We start from the raw sequence: 15,115 nt of genomic DNA, 5'->3' as shown, positions 1-15,115 counted from the left end.
ACCTATTTCAAAATATTGGAAAAACAGATGCTTCATGATGCATATACACAGGTTTAAATGGATGCATGTGAGCTGGAGAACTGGTGGTTCCTTTGTCATTTGCACCTCGTTATTAACTAATGGCTGCTTAGGAAAACAGGCAACCCCTAAACCTAACCCTAACTTAAAACCTGAATGTAGCTGTTCAGACCTAAAATTGGCAATTAAAGGTTCTGAACCATAACAAAAAGAGTTAATTAAAGCTAAGCCCAAAAACACATATTGATTTAGAGGTAAAAAAATGGGTTCTGATTAAAAACTTAGGGACCTCGAGGACCCTAAGAGTCGAGCACCCCGGCCTACACTCTCCCTCGCTCTCTTGTATCATCAAGAACCTTTTTTATACAGTGCCATAGTGGCTGATCACACAAGAATTAGCAATAGTTGCATCAGCTGAAATTGGAAAACTTATAAATTTCCAATGGCCTTGTCACTTATTAGTTAAATTATTTTTTAGCTAAATGCAATAATGTGTTAACTGCAAAGGCAAAAGTATTTATTTTATACCTTCTTTGCATTGACGCAATGGTCAGATTATCTGGGCTTTAATGTTATACGATCTACTAGTTATTACACTATCTTAGTTTTTGCTTATCTCCCAATATTCTTCAGTCTATTGTCCTCTTTCTTTTGAAAACCCTTTCGTCATTCCTAGGAATCAATGTCATGTGCTCACTGAGCCTGTCAAAAAAGGCATTTGCATGTTAAACTCCTGATTAAATACACACAATCAAACACAAGGCTATATTTTCCTTATGAGCTTTTTTAATGCTGTATCTTTGTCTAAATAATCTGATATACCTCATACAATATTACAAGTCTTATTAACAATCTGTAGAAAGTCCACTTTTCATCCCATTACAAGTATTTACACCAACATTGTTTGGCAGGCAGGGCAATTTTTTTAATTTAAATAAATGAGTTAGAAGCATTTTTATTTTAAAACATTCTAAACAGTGCAAATGTGTATAAAAAGCATGCAAAACACCCCACAGTAGCCAACAGTAGCCTATAGAATATGTAGAAGAATAAGGTACTACTTTCCATTTAAGCAGCCATTTATTTATTAAAAAACTATGCAAATGTATATTTAAAGAAACACTTACTGCAAATGGTAAATAACAAATAAATAGTAGGCTATAAGTTGTAGCTGCTTATAAAAATGAAGCATAAATAATGTCATGCCCAAAATGTGGATGGTGAGGATGAGGATGATGAAGAAGAGGAGGACGACATCAACTGAGCACAGGCATCGGGGTGATTGTGTTCCAAGTGTGTCTGCAGATTGCTTGCATAGGACAATTTAACAACTACCTGTCTAAAGCCTCATTTAAGTTTTCTGTCTTTCCTTTCCTAATGTGAAACTAAAATGAAATCAAACTACAGCAGTTGCACTATGTGTGGAAATCATCTCCAACTTCAGTGTTACTCCTTTTTATGCTGATTTGATTACATTTTATTGATGCAAGGTGTTCTGATTCATTATTAAAATTCAGTTGTACAAAAATGTGTGAGTGCAAGGGGCATGTGTTACTCCAGTTTTTCCTTTTGTGGATATGAAGCATGTGTTTAAACCAAAATGTGCTAATTAAAGGTGTTAACCACTCCACACGAATAACTCTTCACCTACCCATAGGAAATGGTGAAGGGATTCTCTCCTTCCAAGGCACAGGTGTCCAGACGCCTCCAAAGACATGATGGACCACTCTATTGTGCATCCCTCCTTACTGCTCTGCTCCTCCAAGGCAGCACTGATGTTATGACTCCCCACACTTTCACTTGTTGACTTGACGTTCTGATTCAAAATGTCCCATTTGAAGGAGATCTCCTCTTTTACTTTTGATTCTTAAATCTTTTTGCCTGTCTTTATCATTTCACTTTTTTTTTTTTCAGCATTTTTTTCTCCTCCTTGCAACCATTGGGAATATATCCCATTTCGTTGCTACATCACCTCCATCTACAATCCTGCCACTTGCTCTGCTCATGCAAAACACTCTCACCACAGAAGCGTACAACTGAAAATGAGCTGCTTGATTGTTTCACACACACTCACGCACGTGACTCCAGTGGCACTTGCAAGCTAGCACTTTCTGAATGGATCAGCAGCTTTCCCTCTCGCTCTCTCCCCATATGTGGGATTGCATTTTGTTTTGTGTTTTTATTTTGTCATACGCCCCAGTTTAGCTTTTTCAAAATCACAAAAGCCGATGACACAGCAGGAGAGCTCCAGCCTAATCAGGTGTGCAGCAGTGTTCAACTATAGAGCTGCACTTTCTGGGATCAAAGTAACAACTTCAGTTAGTCGTGTTCTCCATCTCTCGTGTCTGTCAGGGTGACACTCCCGCATTTCAAGGTATGTACACAGTTCCATAAAGATTTATGTGATTACTGTTAAGTGAGAATTGGCTTTTGCAAAAAAAAATATTTTGTTAAATTGTACTTTATAGGCACCTTTTGTCGTAAGTGAGCAGCTGCAGTGCACAAATGACTGTAGTTAAAGGACAGTTCCCGTGTCCACATGGGTTTTCCTACTTATCTCCAAAGATGTTCAGTTTAATGAAGACTTTAAATTGGCCCAGCTGGTGTGTGTACCCTGCTACAGAATGGCACTTGTTAGTTTCAAACTTGTGTTGGATATAGTCAGGCTACAGCTAAACTCAGCCTTGTATTAGAATAAGCAAATTCAGATTATAACAGGAAGAAGCACAAGCTTAGAGCGAACCCTTCTTAGTGTAACACCATGACTATAAAATGACAATTACCTAACCCTTGGTATCACTATATGTATGTGTAATGTTACTCACATATCCTTTAAATTTTCTATATGCACTTTTTCCTGAGCAGTCTCACTTCAGCCAATCCCTGCATTTGCAAATGCAATGTAGGAACCAGTCACGGATGAAAAGCAATGCCACACTCCAACTCACTCAAGAGAGCAATTTAGAGTCACTAGTCGCCATGCTAATGCACTGTGCAGCATGATCCTGACAAACCCCGGGTGTCCATTAGGCATGAGACCATACAGTTCGCACTGTGATTCAGGCTTCACAATAACAATATTCTTATAATATGAAGTCTTCATAAAAGAAATGTACTGTATGTTTAGTGTTACTTGTTAATAGATACTTATAAATGCACACATTGTAAAACCGAAGTAATTTTCCCCCATAGGACTGTATGTAAATACAATTAATCTGTTCCAGACTGTACGAACTATATGTAAATATATTTTTTTAAAGATTTTTTTAAGCACAAAAATAGTTAATTATACCATAGAATGCACAACGTAATAGTAAACTAAATGTAAAAACATTGAATAACACTGAGAAAACCTTGAACAGAGAAAAGTAACATTGCAAGAGTTCACGCATAGCCTTACGAACTGCTCGCTGTAAACACTTTGTTTTTTTTTGTTTTTTTTTTAATGAGTTTTAAGCACAGGGAAAACATGAACATTTGAAAAGTAACACTGCAACAATGCACGCTACGATCCGATCGCTGTAAACAGAAGTGAAGTGGAGGTTAAAATCCAATAAAAAAAAGTCTTCATTAAATACAAGGTTAAAACAATGCTCGAATCAGTCTCTTTAAAAACAAGCCCAGTACATTCTTTAACTGCCTTCTCGGCCTTACATAGCCAGCCCTCTCTCTCTCTCTGCACAGGGAGAGACTGAACACGTGCAGAAATCATCGGCGCATACGAACCGGAAGGGAAACTGGCTTGTTCGTCACTCGAGTGTGTGGTCGTGAAGTTTGGCAAACTTTTTGGCCGTAACCCGATTTGTACGTGGTCCGAGACATTCGTGACCCGAGGTTCCACTGTATATGACAAACCACAGAACGACATTATCTGAAGATTGGCAGCAGCGAGTCATTCACCTAGAGAGTGAATGAAAAACGAATCACACACACAACCTTTCTGAAGAGCAGTGGCAAACTGCCAGACAACAAGAAACATTACGACAGCAAAACTAAAGGGATTCTATAACACTGACAACTCAAAACAAGATTTTCACTTTATATTACGGCGTAGGCAATTCCCCGTTCATTTGTATGACTATCACCAAGTCACAACAACAAACGTTTAATAATGTCGGAGTTTATTTGCCAGGCCCCATTTTTACCCATGGCCAGTTGTATTTCTATTATAATAAAAAAAATCTTGCGAGACGAGACTTTTTATCCTGCGACGAGACATGATCTTTTGAAGAGAGACACTTTCACGTCCCTCAAGATGAGACTTTGTGCCAAGAGATTTAACCACGCCAGGGGTCGGAAATAAAAGGCAAAGAGTAGATGACAAAGTAGAATGTCGTAAAGAATTCAAAAATGTTGGCGCAATACACATGCAGAGCAGGTTAGAGATAATGGAAGTACGAAAATTCGAAAGTCTCAAAAAAAATGGTAGTAAAGATCGCAATAGCACAAACAAACTGAAATTATTACTCAGTGAAATAACGGAACAGTGAAAACAGATTGAATATATTGTTTGAATTTAACCTTTAAGTCGGAGACTTGTAGATCGTCTAATTTGTGTTGCCATCAGGGAAAAGTAGTGTTTCTTCCCAATGATGAGGCATATCCGCAAGAATTAAAAGATTGTTTGTTTGGTGAAAGTGAAATCCCGCAAGAGAAAATTTCAAGCCCTGTGAGACAAGACTTTATGCAAAGAGATTTGGAAAAGTCCTGCCCACATCTAAAATATTTACCACCACGCATACGGTTAAATTATTTCTCATTTGTGTGAATGCTATTGTCAGACACAGTTTGTGTAAGGAGAAAGAAATGATAGTGACTCACAGGCAGTTATACGTTGCGTTCGACCGCCACCAGTACTGTTAGCCAACGGGGTGCTGGCGGAAATTGGGCTACTATTGGCCGAAGAAGAGGGGGGGAGACGTGTCCGGAGGCAAGAGGAGAGGAGGAAAGAAAAGAGAGTGGAACTATGGGTGTAACAGAGCAAGATGCAGAGGACAGAAAGATATGGAAGAAGATGATCCGCTGTGGCAACCCCTAACGGGAGCAGCCGAAAGAAGAAGATTGAACAAAAGGTAAAAGCGAAAAATAGATTGAACATATGGATATAGGTGATATTATTGTTTGGCTTTAAACTTTAAGTCGGAGACTTGTAGATCGTCTAATTTGTGTTGCCATCAGGGAAAAGTAGTGTTTCTTCCCAATGAAGAGGCCTATCCATGAGAATTAAAAGTTTTGTTGTTTGTGAGCGGCAGAGACACAAAGTTGCTGGCTCGTAGTGCAGGCAGGGGGTTTGGTGAGCGAAGCCCCCTAGTACACTACATTTTCCAGAGTTACATCGAAACCAGTGTTAAACGTAGAGGTACTATTGACACTGTGTGACCATGAGCAAGTCACTTCGCCTGACTGTGCTGAATTTGAAAGATAAACTAAATGTACTGTACATGTTGTAAGTTGACTTTGATAAAGGTATCAGCCAAATAATATTCATTTACTAAGATATTCACTTTTGAGATGCTAGTTGTTGTTATATTGCGGTAGAACATGGAATACCATTCTGTCAGAGACAGCACTACTTTTAAAACAATTGTGGCTATAAAAATATGTAGTTTGCGTAGGTTTTGTTTCTTTTTCTAAATACAAAGCAGAGATATTAGCTTTGGAAAGCTGGAAGTACCACATGCATTTCCCTGACCACCTCTGTACAATATTTAATTTTGTTTCTTTGTAATGAAACAAAAGACTAGGAGTTTGGCCTTTATTTGGACACCACACTAAGTTAGAAAGAAACAGGATATGCACTGGAAATGGCAAACAATCACCAGGACTTACACTGATGAGCAGCGTTTGAACTGCAATGAAGCATGTTAGGTAACTTATTACAAATAAGAAAGGGAAAAAAAACATGGAGCAATACAAAGAGAAGGCACTGACACATGAGGATTCAGTCTCAAGAAATCTTTAGTAATTAGGCTATTGTTTTTTGTTTTTTTTTGGGGATAGAGGAAATGCGTCCGATGTTGTGAGTACAGCTTATCTCACCATTATGGTTACAACTTTGGGTAATACAATTCAACCACTACATGGAGAATGCTTGGTGAAGAGCATACGCCCGGCTCCTTCTTTTTCAAACTTTAATCTTGCCTCCATTTATCAATACAGCATCATACAAAAAGTTTCCACAAGCACAAACAAATTAAGGGCACACTCTAGAGTTCATAGCATAAAAATATGTGGTGCTAATACTGTATATACAATTTGCAGTACTGCTGTACACAGGACAGGACGCTAACAAATAAATTACTATTACCACAGTCAAAAATAATCCGGGCAAATGGCAAAAGTTAACACTGTCATTCATAAAATGGACTGCTCTATTGCATGACTGACTATTGCGAAGCCTGCTGGAAGGACGAAGGACAATGCCATCTCCAACACAACAGCTCGTAACTATTAAAACAGAACAATCAAAAAAGGAACTCAATGCATACCTCAAATGCGTTGCAAAGCTCCCCAGACTTACTGCTAGTAAAGTCATGAGGAGCAGCAAAGACATCAACAAAAACACATCACTTCAGGACTCCAGTCTACAAAGCTTCTCATGTCTGCCTACAGTGAGTGACGGCTGACCTCTCTGATGATAGCTGATGCATTGGTAAATTTAGGTAGCTAACAGGTTGGTTAAAGTTAGATAAACCATTATGTTAGACAATTAAGAAGATGGTATCTTACCGTTATGTTAGACAATTAAGAAGATGGTATCTTATTTTTATGAAATGCCCTTAAAACACCCGCTAAGTTGCTAACGTAATAAAGTTCCCCCTTTTAATTCAGTATTTTCTTTATCCTTATATGGATTACACCAAACCTTTCCAAATTAAAATGTGCACTAATTCCATCAAAATTTTTTATGAAATGTGCTTTGCTTTGACTGGATTGACACCCTGCTTATGTTTCAGTAATTTGTTTAAATAAAAAAGTTAACTGACCCAGCTCAGCCTATTTTATCTGGGTACAACAAAAATAATCTTAGTGTCTCACTGCACACCTCCCCATTTTCTATTGCAGTAAATGTTTGGAAATCCCCTTTTATTAATCTTGTCTTTCTTTAACTTTCAGTTTCATAAATCATCTGGAACTAAAATAGAGAAGAGGTAAGCTGTTGTATGTTTGGTAGGAGGCTGGTTGACTTGTGGTTGGCGTTGTGTTCCTTGGTCCTTCACTCTTCCCTTTTCCATTCCATTTCTGTGCTTCAGCACTCTCTATGCCTGTTGGGGCCGTCTCCCGGGCATCAAACTCTAATACATCAGGGATCCCCTTTTACAGGGCCAGACAGATGTGGAATGGGTGGTCGCTGTGAGGTGTTTGTTGTTGCTTGCTTTCACTGCTCATCTTTTACAGAGATCCTTTTCGTTACTTTTTTGTTTTCTCATTGAAATCTAATAAAAATTGATCATGGCAAAAGAAAGAAAACTAATCTATGAAACACAAGTTTTCTTTTCATTAAATGAGACAAAATAAGTGGCTATTTACTGCTATAATAACTGAAAATTTTATTTTTCTATATTTTGCAAAATGACCCTATTCTTTATGAACTGCCCCTAGATCCGAGTCAGTAAGAGTAAAAACCAGCCATTTAAAACAAAACAAAAAAAAATTGTGTCCTGTCATGACCGTTTATGAGGATGATGTACACACGGTACCCACAAGGTAGCCAACAATTCCATAGTACATGTAGTTCTACTTTGGTTTACACCTGAAAACCATTAACATGCAACTGAGCATCAGTTCTATCCGGTAGAGGCCATTTTGTTGTGGCACAATAGCTGCAGGCGGCACGGTGGCGCAGTGGGTAGCGCTGCTGCCTCGCAGTTGGGAGACCTGGGTTCACTTCCCGGGTCCTCCCTGTGTGGAGTTTGCATGTTCTCCCTGTGCCTGCGTGGGTTTCCTCCGGGCGCTCCGGTTTCCTCCCACAGTTCAAAGACATGCAGGTTAGGTGGATTGGCGATTCTAAATTGGCCCTAGTGTGTGCTTGATGTGTTTGTGTGTGTCCTGCGGTGGGTTGGCACCCTGCCCGGGATTGGTTCCTGCCTTGTGCCCTGTGTTGGCTGGGATTGGCTCCAGCAGACCCCCGTGACCCTGTGTTAGGATATAGCGGGTTGGATAATGGATGGATGGATGGACAATAGCTGCAAAGACCTTTTCAGCTTCTTGCTAGAAATCTGATTTTGCATCTTTTTTTAATCTTACTCTCTTTGAACTCTCAGTGGCTTCATATGTTACAAAATGGGGTGTGTGAAAGAAAATAGACGATCAAGGGGTAACAGTCATTTAGGCATACTATAGTTATTGTGTATGAAGTGTTTTGATATGCTTACCATATTAAAATATTGCATCTATCTTTAGAAGTAACATGAAGAGACCACTGCGATGGCTGGTTGTTTAAGCAAGCATATTAGGAAACCAGATGAAGGCTGTGCAAGCAACAAAGAGAGAATGTTCTAGGTGGTGATGAAAGAAACTGTCAACTGTAAGACTTGACATTTGCACAAAAATTCCATAAAACGATAAGTGCTGAACATAACGGATATTGAGAAAGACAAAAATGTACTGGAATGAGCCGTTTATTTAGGTGTACAAGCTAATGAACCAATCAGAGTAAAGCTTTAAGTCAGCACTGTTATGTAAATTCAATTGTTTATAAATATGGGACTCTGACTTTGCTCCGAGACCATCACTTAACAGACTGCTGTGACGGGGTGCTCCCCTCCCTAATAAGAAGAATAATTAAAGATGCATGAACAAGTTTCCTCCTGCCTGATTTCTGACTCAAAAAAAGGTTCTAGGGGAACAATATATAAATTATTTGTTCCACAGGTGCTCTCCTGAAAATTCTTGAGCTGGACGGCCAGCGACGACAGTCGCTCTCCTCTTTCTGCTTCTTAAATCCTGGGCGGGGATTCTGACATTTGTGCTGCACATCCCTCCTAGGTTTTGCTCAGGCTGTTTTCTTTTTACCTTTTTTAACAGGGTTAAATTTCGAGGGTTGGTGGGCTGACTTATTGAGATTGTTTTTTTATGGTTATTACTGCCTTTACAATGTGGCCGTTAGGTTTTGTAAATCTGGGACTTGTAAACTCACTTGTATTTTGTTTTGAGCTTTTTACTTGGAATGATCAATTTTGTACCCTTGTCCTATTACATTTGTCCCCAAACTGTCCCCAGAATGATGTTACTTAATAATGTTGACCTCTTTTATAAGTCGTTCTGGATAAAAAAAATCTGCTAAGCAAATAAATGTAAACGTACAATAGTTTTTTGGGGTTTTTTACGGTCGATTTTATTTCTTTCTTATTAAAGTTATTTAAAACTTCAATAAAAATTTGATCACAAAAGAAGCATGCAGCGTAACATAGGAAACAGAAAATTAAGTAAGAAGAAGAAAAAAAAAAACAAACACACACTACTCTCTTATAAATATCATCATAAAAGAAAAAAGCTTCCTCAAAATCCAGAAGCTTTACAGGAGATAATAACTCTGACTTCTTTGTTGTGTTCTCCTGCCCTTCCCTTAAGACGAGCAGTTCGGTGACTGAAGCAGACAGGTATGTGCATGCGGGGAGGGAGTAGAAAGGGCAAGAATACCAAATTACATAGCTTTAAAGTCCAAATGTTTGTAGGCACAAGATAACAGTGTATCAGAAATGGCAAACCTGATGACATTTGAGATTTCATGCAGAGTGGTGTCAGAGTGTACTGAGGATGGGTCTTCAAGGCTGATTCTAACTGTGCAGTGTACAAGACTCTGCGTAGTTCATCAACTACTGGCAGTCTAAGACAATTTTTATATGCTGTACCCTCAGGGTCATTCGTTTCTGTTTTGCTTTGTATGTTTTGTCCGTTTTTTTTTTTTTTAAACTACATTTTAGCTCGGTTCAATTTACTCACTCACCATACACTGGAAAAAAATCATTTGCTAGTCCAATTTGTACAAAAATATTTAGGCACAATACAGAATATCGTACAACTACCGCACAGACAAATTACCAAACAAAGCAATGGCAATTAAAAATAAATACGTAACCATAGGAATAATACAGGTTTTGTCTGACACTTTTATATCAAACAGTAAAACTGAATTGCTAGTATAATGTACTTCTAGTGACATAAAGTAAAATGAATGTGTTGCTCAGCAGTCTCTGAATCAGTGGCTATGGTTAACTAGCCTCGCCGAAGGCTGTTGAGAAAGAAGGCTCAGTGCCACACCAAGCCTGCCTGTGAATGATATTAAATAAAGGGTTCCTGCGGACATTGTGAAAGAGCGAGCATAGCACAACACAAAGTCAGTGAAAACAGGAGACATTTGTTTAATATTTTCATTGATGAATGGAAAACCCTGCTGAATGTTAATAAGACTCACATGAACCTCTAGTTGCTGTTCCTGGGATGAGAGCTGACTTGATATGCCGAAGTGCTGCTGGTTTAGTCCACTTATCAGTTGCTCCAGTAGCAGCTCGTTTCATCTGGCCGTGCTTGCCTCTATTACCCTAATGGTCAGTTAGTCTGTTTAGGGGCTGCTTCGGTGTTCTAAGCATAGTTGTGTACCTTCTGTCAGGTGTGTGCATGTGCAGCCTCACTTTGCCTGAAGGCCAGAGACCTTTAAAGTGACCCACTGGTTGAGTCTTTATAAAAGGTACTTGAACTTGTACATCTCACGATTTTGCCATTTTCTTCATTGCCACAAATCATGTTGATTACTTATTAACAAGATAACGTTAGCTCTTTGCCCATTGATCAAGCATGGAAATTAATGAATATTTATTTTTGTTTATGCTTTCAGATTTGAGCAGCAGTCAACTTGTTCATTTTCACTGATGAGGAAAGTCATCCGCTACCTAAGAACAATTGTAGACATTGCTACAATTCTAGCAGACACTGGGACTAACTTCAGGAAAGAAGCTTATAGAAACCTGGAATGGTAACATTCATACATTTGTGCTTATGTGTTGTGTCACACTGGTGCTCCACAACTTCCATCTAGAAATCCTTTGAAACGCTCTCACCCTCCAGAATAAATGGAGGGGGGGAAAAAGTTTAAACTGTGGTTCAAGTGTCTTCAAGTCTTCAAAATGTTGGTTGAACGTTTCAGGTGAGTTACAAGTGACATGTGCATATTCTTTTAAGTACTTGTGGTTTGACCATTCCTATTGGCTGCTGGGCTCAGAAATTAGCCAAGCTGCCATCTCTAAGCTGTTTTGCCCACAGAGAAAAAAATACATTTGAAAGACCGGATACAAAAAACCACCTGCTTTGTATTCTGGATTTCTATACTGTATTTGGTAAACTCAGGCTCTAGTCTGAACCATATGTTAGAATAGCTATAGCAAATAAGATCAGTACAATGAAGAACATCTTCATCCTAAAAACATTTTCCTGGTTAGGTAATGAAACTTCGATATAAAGATTTACATAGCAGTTCTTTATATTCATCTATGATGAATAGGAAAAATGCTAAACTGCCTGGGATTGGTACTCCTTGAACATATAAAATGAACCAACTTAGCAACAAATTCTACTTCATTATTTGTAGACTTTTATCACCGGAAGGGGGATTCAGTTTTGCCATAAGTAATCCTACAAGTCAAATTTTTAGAATAAATTAGCACTGGAGCCAGTTTATCCCACCACAGCACTAATATTTCAATGCATATTTTCACGGCCGTATTCCTTCTGTCACGTTGAGGATAACCTCAGCCCTTTGCAAGAATACTGCTCAGTAAGCAATGCCAAGTGCAGTGAAAACTGCAGCCTGATGTTCATATACATTAATAATAGAACAACATTTTATTTATATAGCGCCCTTCCCATGCTCATTATCAACTAATGCAGTAACCTTGCAAGCAGCTGAACTTACAGACAACTCAGGCCTTCGTATACTTTCTTTTAACCAGGCAGGTGATGATGTCACACTCATTTAACAGATGATGTAACTTACTCCTATGCAATCGGAGCTTGATTTGCTGATATTGGTGAATGTTTTTTTTTTTCGTATTGTAAGAGCTGCTTTGACTTGCAGTACTTTTTCCTGTTTTTCACCAATTATCACTTATACTGTTATAATGCATCACTCTGAAATGTCTACTTCTATAAGACAAAAAGGGAGTAGCAAATAAAACACTGAATTCTGTCTTTCATATCCGGGACAAAACCTAAAATGCTTTCATTGATGTTGAAAATGATTTTCTTCTACATGTCATCTTTTCCTTGACCACCAAGAGGACACTAATGGTAATGAAAGAAAAACACAAACTGCCCACTGTTAAACAGTAAAATATTTTAGCACCCTAATTAACTAGCACATATTGTTCTAACAAAGAAGAAAACAAAAGAAGATAATCAGGAGATGACAATGAAGGTAACAGGCAAAAAGTTAAAACATCAGGAAGACAAAGATCAAAGAATCTAATCTTAACAAATAGACAAAAATCTGAAAAGTCGAGACCCAAGTTAAAGTGATCATAAGCCAAAACCAGAACATTAAACAAAACTTGTTCAAAAATATCAGTGCTCAAGTCAAACATGTAAAGTTCAAAAGGAAAAGCTCACATTTATTACTCAGTTTTGGTTGTCTGCTACGATGCGCTGCTGGCTTAAGTTGTGTTGTGCCAATGACATCACACAGTGTTTCTTCCAGGGGGGCTTATCTCTGGCCAAGGGATGACTGTGTCCTAGCAACAGGAAACAAAATAGCCGCAGCCATACAAAAAATATGAATTAATAAAGCATGAAGTGAAATTCTAAGCCTCAGAACAAAGAAGCTAAAGCAAGAATGGCTCAGGAATTAAGGACATAAGGAAACTTTTATTGTGGGGAAACAGACATACTGCACACAAAAGTGCCAGGACTTAACACATATTAACTAGAAATGTTGTCTAACTGACAAATGGAATAAGATCGCTTTGAAAAATAAGAAATATACTATACAGTCAATACTGAAACAAAGTATAAAATGAACCAACAAGCCAGCTTTATCTGTAATTTCTTGTTACTCTAAGTGAGTCGTTGTTGGCTGTGAGTTTGACAGCCCTGCTTACAAAGGGCTGATACTCTGTACACGAGAGGACAGAGCCGACTATACAGTAGAGTCCCGCTAATCCGAAAATCCGCCTAATCCGAACAGGACTAGGGAAAAAAAAAGTAAAGAAAACAAGTTTTTTCAAGTTATGTCATACGTTTAATGTACATTTAAGAAACTTGTAATTTTTCAATTTCGCTGTCTAACTAAAAATCCAAAATACAGCCTTACTTAAAATTGAAACAAGTTCGAATTTACTCACATATGTAGAATCCATGTTCTGTACAGCATTTACACAAAACGTAAAAAGCAAACCATTATCTAAGAGATAAAGTCAGTGATGTCCTTCTGACGCAACGAACTGAAACGGCTTGAAGAAGCAATGTTTCGCCAACGCCGCATAAACATAACATCTGTTGGGGTTGCATCGGCGTGTTGCTCAACGTAGCGCAAAGCGAGATCAGGGGCACTGGCTGCGGCAGTGTGTGGAACAACATCAGTCGGCGCGTCCCCTTCCTCCTCACTGTCGTCTGCGTCGAGATCAGCTGACGTTCCCTGCACAGCTGCCACAATGTCCTCATCTGTGTATTCTTCATGGCCACAGTCGTCAACGGCCGTCCACTCTTCCACGCACTCTTCTTCTGCATTTTCACAACCTGGCATTCTTTTCACCAATTGAAGAAGTTCGCAATTTTCTTTTGTCGGCGGGAAAACTGTTTGGACAAACTCTAGCTCAGGCCAGAGATTTTTCCAAGACTTCTGTAAGGATTCCTTGCATGTGTTTTCCCAAGCTTCAGCAACCCAGTAAATAACATCTTTGATGTTCATTTTCATGAGTTTATCCAAAATTGTTAGCTCTTCATTATCTTCAAGTAGGCTACAAAGAAGCATTTTTCTATAATTCTGTTTCAAAGCCTGCAAAACCCCTTGGTCCATTGGCTGCAAAATTGATGTGACATTTGGTGGGAGAAAAATAGCCTTGATATCATCGCAAACAAGTTGCATTTCTTCTGGATGTGACGGAGCATTGTCTATAAGTAACAAAGCACGAGGAGGCAATCCATTTTCTTTGTTAAACGCCTTTACTTTTGGCACAAATTGCTTGTCAAACCATTCTTTAAACAAGGCACGATCCATCCAAGCTTTCTTTTGATTTCTGTAAAAAACAGGGAGAGAGTTCATGTTCATGTTCTTAAAACAGCGTGGTTTTGCCAATTTGCCGATAACCATCAGTGGAAGCTTATTTGTGGCAGATGCATTGCTGCAGGCCAACACAGTTAGGCGCTGTTTATCCATTTTAAACCCTGGTGCAGATCGTTCCTCTTGTGATGCAAGACTTTTGGTAGGCAATGCTTTAAAGTTAAGTCCTGTCTCATCTGCGTTGTAAACTTGCTGGGGTGAGTAGGAAGAAATGATGCATTTGAACTCCTCAAGGTATTCAACAGCTGCTTCGTTGTCCGCTGACAATTTCTCCCCAGTTATTGTAAGCTGCCTGATTCCGTGTCTTTTCTTCCATCGGTCTAAGAAACCACAACTAGCCGTAAATGATACGTCACCGTCCATGAGCTTGTTCAATTGAAGCGCCTTTTCTTGAATTAGAGGGCCAGTGATAGGGATTCCTTTCTGTCTTTCTTGTGTAAACCATAAGAAAAGTGCTTCGTCCAATTTTTCGTAAGAAGACACTGTCATCTTGCTACGTTTTTCAATCGTTTTTTCACTTGTGGTAGTGCAAAACTGCTCAATTTTACCTCTGTTCTTTTTCCAATCGGAAATTGTTGCTTTCCCAACACCAAATTCCTTCGATAACTGAGTGGCACTTTCACCTTTGTGAAGTCTTTTCAACACTTCCAGTTTTTCTTTTAATGTACACGACTTATGTTTACGTTTGCTTGCCATGATGATTAACAGCAGGGACAAGCACAGAATGTAAAGAAACCACACTACACACCACTCACAAGGACTCACAAAACACAGGGCAAGTGCGCGCACACGAACAATAACATTGCACAAAATACATCACTCAGC

The 15,115-nt window shown here is 38.8% G+C and overlaps 2 protein-coding genes across 3 annotated transcripts in view; both read right to left on the bottom strand.

Moving 5' to 3' along the window:
- The window catches only part of rprd1b (regulation of nuclear pre-mRNA domain containing 1B), a 1,182,184-nt gene that overhangs the window by 38,340 nt on the left and 1,128,729 nt on the right, over positions 1-15,115 (bottom strand). The window lies entirely within an intron of this gene.
- Positions 1-15,115, bottom strand: part of LOC114659547 (phosphatidate phosphatase LPIN3-like) — a 104,312-nt gene that overhangs the window by 68,340 nt on the left and 20,857 nt on the right. The window contains exon 2 of one of the 2 annotated variants that reach the window (XM_028812098.2): positions 12,622-12,743. The exons of the other annotated variant lie outside the window; for it this stretch is intronic. The gene's annotated coding sequence lies outside the window, so the exon portion shown is untranslated. The remainder of the gene's footprint in view (positions 1-12,621; positions 12,744-15,115) is intronic. 2 annotated transcript variants of the gene reach the window in all.

The sequence above is a fragment of the Erpetoichthys calabaricus genome, chromosome 10, assembly GCF_900747795.2.
Source record: "Erpetoichthys calabaricus chromosome 10, fErpCal1.3, whole genome shotgun sequence".
In the NCBI taxonomy this organism is placed as follows: domain Eukaryota; kingdom Metazoa; phylum Chordata; class Cladistia; order Polypteriformes; family Polypteridae; genus Erpetoichthys; species Erpetoichthys calabaricus.
This window is presented reverse-complemented; position numbering and strand designations above follow the sequence as displayed.